This window comes from Podarcis tiliguerta (assembly GCF_965153285.1).
Source record: "Podarcis tiliguerta genome assembly, chromosome: 1".
Classification (NCBI taxonomy): Eukaryota; Metazoa; Chordata; class Lepidosauria; order Squamata; family Lacertidae; genus Podarcis; species Podarcis tiliguerta.
The window spans coordinates 13,551,154-13,558,217 of NC_139534.1; positions in this window are offsets into that span (position 1 = coordinate 13,551,154).

Below are 7,064 nucleotides of genomic sequence, written 5' to 3' on the forward strand. Positions count from 1 at the left end.
GCTGAGGCTTTGAAATGGAATCTATTCTTCAATAAAGACTTTGATAATTTACTACCGGCTAGCGTTGGTCCTTGGTGAGCTGGGACCCGGAGCCAGCCCTGACAACAGGTAATAAATTTTTTTTTTTGTTCAACAATAAATGTGTACCGTATTCTTCTTCATGGAAAAATAAGACATCCCCTGAAAATAAGACCTAGCGCATCTTTGGGAGCAAAAATTAATATAAGACACTGTCTTCTTTTCGGGGAAACAGGGTACATCACAGAAAGGGTGTGGCCCAAGACCACCCCCCACCCCCCAGATACATCAGAGAAGGGTTGGAAATCTGGGTATGTTGTTTCTTCCTGTCTGCCAGGTTACCTAATTGGATTACCTGGGCATCCTGGCCACTCTTGTCTAATCAATTCCTGAATCCAGGTCACAGGCTCACACCCTATTCATATCTTAAATGTGTCCTCAAGACAGGATTTATGAAAGAGACAACGGGGAGATTTTCCATTTCCTTGCAGAGAAATATTTGAGGTCATTTTGGGAGAGAGAAAATGGTTTCAGGACTTTTCTGTGGGTTTCAGACATGTGGTTTACATATTTTCATGTGTTTGCTTGGTAAATTTATGAACAACTATTTTATAGATGTATACCTTAAAATTCTTATAACAATGTCCATGAATTAAGTCTCATGTCTGAACTCGTAATTCTCAGAACTGTCATATCTTCAGACCTGAACAACACCTCACATTTTTTTACTTCCCTCAGTCTCCTATATTTCCTACATTTTCTCTAGCTGGAAAATATTGATGGTTTTGTCGCTGCCATGACTTTGGTCGACACTTCAAATGATATTATATATTGCTTATTCGTTACACTTTCAATTGCATTGAGGAACGGGGGAGAACTTCAATTCAGATCTCACTGGAAAAACAGGATCTATAAAAATTCACACCTTCCAAAACAGTGTGCAACCTGAAACACAGCTGTCTTCCAAAAATTTGCACTTCTCCCAGTTTGGCTAAGAAGTTTGCCAAGCAGACAAAAACACATCCATTAGGGGGAAGTATGAACATTCAAATTGGCAGCCTTTAAAATACAGTTTTGCTGCTGTAGGGGGTGGAAACAGAAGGCTATTTTAATTCCCCACCGTGTCCCCCATCAGAGCTGCCCGAAGATATTTTTCCTGCCTGAAGTGAGGGACAAAATGCTCCCTCCCACAATGCAGTGAGAAACTGACTGAAATGGCAGTTGAATCAGAGCCGCACCACCATCTGCACTAGAAATATAAAGCAGAACCATACCACTTTAAGCCAAAAAATCCTGGGAACTGTAGTTTGCTGAGAGTTTTTAGGAGAGTCATATTCTCCTCACACAGCTACAATTCCCAGAGTTTCCCGGGAAGGGAGATTTTGACTCTTATTCCAGGATGGGAATCCGACTCCTTAATAACTCCTGTCAGTGGCCCTTTGGGTGTTGTTGGACTACAACTCCCATCATCCCTGACCATTGGCCATTCTGACTGGGACTGAGGAGAACTGTAGAGTCCAGGGAGATGCCAAGGACTGAACCTGCGACCCTCTGCACACAAAGCAGATGTGCTCTACCGCCCAGCTGTGATACACCTCCTTTTAGCTAGCAGGTTTATTTGCCATTTTTTCCACCTTTTTTTCTTTCTCTTTTTTTAAAGAATTGTTTCTGGTGGAGGTTTGGTGCGCTCCAGTGGCTGCGGGTAGACACTGCACCCTATATTCAAATATTTCTTACCAGAAAATTATCAGAGCTTGTTACTCTTCACGTCCGTTCATGTGGTAATTTCCTCTCTGTTTGGGGAAAATGAGCTGTTGTCTGGCATTTCATTTCAGCGGAGCCTTTATCATCTTGTGATATATTCTGTATCACTGCTCTAAGCCCTCAAACTTCCTCTCCTTCCCAGGGCCGACCCAAGACGTTTTGGCACCTGAGGCGAACCACATTTTGGCATCTACCCAGTTGCCTCATGGGTGGGCCAGTCCTGCCCCTTCCATATTTCTGAGGTATTTCATAGTTCACTTCCAGACAGATTGCAGTTCTCTCCCCCCCCCCCCCATAATTTTTATTAAATTTTCTGTTTTACATTTCAGAATATTCATTCAAACCACCTTAAAATATCAGTGACTTCCCTTCTTCTCTTCTCATGGTTCATTTTGCATAACATAAATCCCTGCATATTTTATATAAACTAAACCATTCAGTATTCCATTATTACATCCATCAAAACTTATTTACACTGTTGAATTTATCTTAATGCTGCCCACGTTTTCAAATATACACAATTTCTCCCCCATATATTCAATAAACATTTTCCCATCTTCTTTAAACATATGTTTTTCCTGTTCTCTTATTCTGTATGTTAGGTCCACAAGCTGCACATATTTCATCAGTTTACCGTATTTTTTGCTCTATAAGACTCACTTTTTCCCTCCTAAAAAGTAAGGGGAAATGTATGTGCATCTTATGGAGCGAATGCAGGCTGCGCAGCTATCACAGAAGCCAGAACAGCAAGAGGGATTGCTGCTTTCACTGCGCAGCGATCCCTCTTGCTGTTCTGGCTTCTGAGATTCAGAATATTTTTTTTCTTGTTTTCCTCCTCCAAAAACTAGATGCGTCTTGTAGTCTGGTGCGTCTTATAGAGCGAAAAATACAGTAAGCTGCCATTCTTCTTTAGTTGGGACCTCGCTCATTTTCCATTTTGGGGCTAACAAAACATGGGCCGCAGTAGTGGCCTACATAAACAACATTTTTTGACACCTGGGAATTTCCATCTGAATTATCCCCAACAAAAAGGACTCTGATTTTGGGGGGGAAAGTATTTTTAAACATTTTTTTTTCAATTCACTATGAATTATTTCCCAATACTCTTCTACCCTTTTACAGATCCACCACATATGACAGAATGTACCCTCAGTCTCATTGCATCTCCAGCAGTTCTAGAGCTTCAGCTGGACTTTGGGATTGCTGTATAGTCTCAAATGGCAAATGTTGTCCATCTCTTCTCTTGTGTCCGTATCTTTTTCTTCACATTTAGTCAGGAAGCTCATGTTCATACTCAAATGTAGGAAGCCCATCTGGTTCCGTTCACATACCAGGGAAAGAAGTTCTTCATGAGCTCAGACAGACAAGTAGGGAAGGGCCAGTATCACCATAACCAGCTTCATGCATTTTATATCCCATACACACTTTCCTGGGAGTAAGGGCCCCTCCAGACATCTGTTTTATTCCTTCTCCTTGAGGGACGGCCTTCCCAGGTTGACAAGCCCCCTCTGCCCCTCACTTCCCTTTACAATACATGCAGAAACCACCTTCTTGATTGTTGGACTTGCTAGGGGGTCTCGCCTGCTCAATCCACTAGAGCCTGTCTTTGCATGCAGGTAAAGTCCCGGGTGTGACGCGGGTGGCGCTGTGGGTTAAAGCCTCAGCACCTAGGACTTGCTGATCGAAAGGTCGGCAGTTCGAATCCCCGCGGCGGGGTGCGCTCCCGTCGTTCGGTCCCAGCGCCTGCCAACCTAGCAGTTCGAAAGCACCCTCGGGTGCAAGTAGATAAATAGGGACCGCTTACCGGCGGGAAGGTAAACGGTGTTTCCGTGTGCTGCGCTGGCTCGCCAGATGCAGCTTGTCACGCTGGCCACGTGACCCGGAAGTGTCTTCAGACAGCGCTGGCTCCCGGCCTTTAGAGTGAGATGAGCGCACAACCCTAGAGTCTGGCAAGACTGGCCCGTACGGGCAGGGGTACCTTTACCTTTACCTAAAGTCCCTTAGTCACTGAAGGTTTGGGACCCATTGGCTACCCTCACCTGGTTTAGCCAGCCAGCTGAAGACATTGGCTCCCAGTATGTTTCCAAGCACAATTCAAAGTGTTGGTGCTGACCTTTAAAGCCCTAAACGGCCTCGGCCCAGTATACCTGAAAGAGCGTCTCCACCCCCGTCGTTCAGCCTGGACACTGAGATCCAGCGCTGAGGGCCTTCTGGCGGTTCCCTTGCTACGAGAAGCCAAGTTACAGGGAACCAGACAGAGGGCCTTCTCGGTAGTGGCACCCGCCCTGTGGAACTCCTGACCGCCAGATGTCAAGGAAATAAACAACTATCTGATTTTTAGAAGACATCTGAAGGCAGTCCTGTTTAGGGAAGTTTTTGATGTTTTATCATTTTTTTAAAATATTCTGTTGGGAGCTTCCCAGAGTGGCTGGAGAAACCCAGCCAAATGGGTGGGGTAGAAATAAATTGTTGCTGCTGCTGCTGCTGCTGCTGCTGCTGCTGCTGCTGCTGCTGCTGTTGTTATTTCCTGGGATGTGGTCGCTGTCACAGGCTGACAGCTTCTAGGAGCCACAGGTGGGAGCTGAGTGCAGGATGGGGACCATAGGTGAGCGAACTACCCCAGAAAGAGCACATTGTGTCCCCTACCAGAGGTACTACCTCTTCCCCAGTACCCCATAGCAAGCAAAGCCAAGCAAAACTGAAGCTGCAATCCTAGATATACCTATTTGAGAGTAAGCCTCATTGTACACTGGGGCTTCATTCCAATAGGATTGGAGTGTGCAGGTCTTTGCAAAATAGTCATAACACATTTGCAGGACGTGGGTGGCGCTGTGGTCTAAACCACCGAGCCTCTTTGGCTTGCCGATCGGAAATTCAGTGGTTTGAATCCACTCAACGGTGGTGAGCGCCTGTTGCTCTGTCCCAGCTTCTGCCAACCTAGCAGTCTGAAAGCACGCCAGTGCAAGTACAGTGGTACCTCGGGTTAAATACTTAATTCATTCTGGAGGTCCGTTCTTAACCTGAAACTATTCTTAACCTGAAGCACCACTTTAGCTAATGGGGCCTCCTGCTGCTGCCGCTGTGCCACCACTGCACGATTTCTGTTCTCATCCTGAAGCAAAGTTCTTAACCTGAAGCACTATTTCTGGGTTAGCAGAGTCTGTAACCTGAAGCGTATATAACCTGCGGTACCACTGTAGATAAATAGGAACCGCTGCAGCACGAAGGTAAACGGCGTTTCCATGCACTCTAGTTTCCATCACGGTATCCCATTGTGCCAGAAGTGGTTTAGTCATTCTGGCCACATGACCTGGAAAGCTGTCTGTGGACAGACACCAGCTCCCTCAACCTGAAAGTGGAGATGAGCTCCACACCCCATAGTCACCTTTGACTGGACTTAACCATCCAGGGGCCCTTTACTTTTTTACCCTTACCATAATACAATACAATGATATATTCAATTGTCAGTGAAAGAAAATGGGGCTTTGCTTGTAGTTTGGCCTCAACATTTGTTTTTACTTCCTGCAGAGGGCTGCAAACCCTAGGTCATCAAAGAGCTTGGGGAGGAGGGACAGATTGAGCTTGCTCCATGAAATGCCCATATCAAGTGTTGGTGCTGACCTTTGAAGCCCAAAACGGCCTCGGTCCAGTATATCTGAAGGAGCGTCTCCACCCCCATCGTTCTGCCCGGACACTGAGGTCCAGCTCCGAGGGCCTTCTGGCGGTTCCCTCACTGCGAGAGGCCAAGTTACAGGGAACCAGGCAGAGGGCCTTCTTGGTAGTGGCGCCCGCCCTGTGGAACGCCCTCCCATCAGATGTCAAAGCGATAAACAACTACCTGACATTCAGAAGACATTTTAGTGTATTTTTCATCTTTGTTGGAAGCCGCCCAGAGTGGCTGGGGAAACCCAGCCAGATGGGTGGGGTACAAATAATAAATTATTATTATTATTATTATTATTATTATTATTATTATTATTATTATCTAAGATTGTGAGAAAATCAAAAATAGTTTTATCAGCCTAATAGGCTGCACTCATCTTGAGAGAAACTGTTTTATTGTGTCACGGGAATGAAATATTCTGTGCCTGGGAAAGCATGCATTTACAAATCTATTAAATCAAATGTTTTTTGAACACCACCCGGGTGAGACTATAACAGGGCAAGGACTTTATCCATCATCCCATATGGCTGTGAATGTCTTCTGCACCTACCCCCTGAGTGGCATCATTACCTTGCCTCTGCCCTATTTTGGCATTGGGGCACACTACCGTTTCCCAAAGTATCCCTTCCATACAAAGTGTTCCTTTAGCTGACATACATGGGCATACATCTTGCCTACTCAGGCAGACTTCTGTACAGCGGTACCTCGGTTTTCAAACATCTCCGTTAACAAACGTTCCGGTTTTCGAATGCACCTCAGAAGTCGAACATGAAACGTGGCTTCTGTATTGAGTTTTCCATTTTCAGACTTCCGTACCGAGTTTTCCATATTGAGTTTTCTTTATTGAGTTTTCCGATTTGATGCTTCCGTGCTGAGTTTTTAGGTTTCAAACCTTTCGGAACTCAAACGGTCTTCCGGAATGGATTACGCTCGGAAACAGGACTGCGATGTACCTAGAGTTACAGCTTAACCCATTTCATGCATCTGGTGCCATTGGCTCCAGATCACACAAAAGCTGATGGCACCATAATGCAGGGGTTTGTACTTGCCGGTCTTTGCTCATTTGTCCCATGTCCAGCATGGAAATCAACCCAGCAAATATGATCTGCATTCGCTGTTGTCGCTTTCAGTCTGCAAACGATAGGTAATCGATTACATTTCCTCCTCCTCCCCACCCCCTCAATCTGCATTGCATTTCCTTTGCATTGAAATGAATGGGGTCGAATAATGTAATAATAATAAGGGACGCGGGGGGCACTGTGGGTTAAACCACTGAGCCTAGGACTTGCCAGTCAGAAGGTCGGCAGTTCGAATCCCCACGACGGGGTGAGCTCCCGTTGCTCGGTCCCTTCTCCTGACAACCTAGCAGTTTGAAAGCACGTCAAAGTACAAGTAGATGAATAGGTACTGCTCCGGCGGGAAGGTAAACGGCGTTTCCGTGCACTGTTCTGGTTCGCCAGAAGCAGCTTAGTCCTGCTGGCCACATGACCTGGAAGCTGTACGCTGGCTCCCTCAGCCAATAAAGCAAGATGAGCTCTGCAACCCCAGAGTTGGTCACGACTGGACCTAGTAGTCAGGGGTCCCATTACCTTTACCTTTAATGTAATGATAACATAAC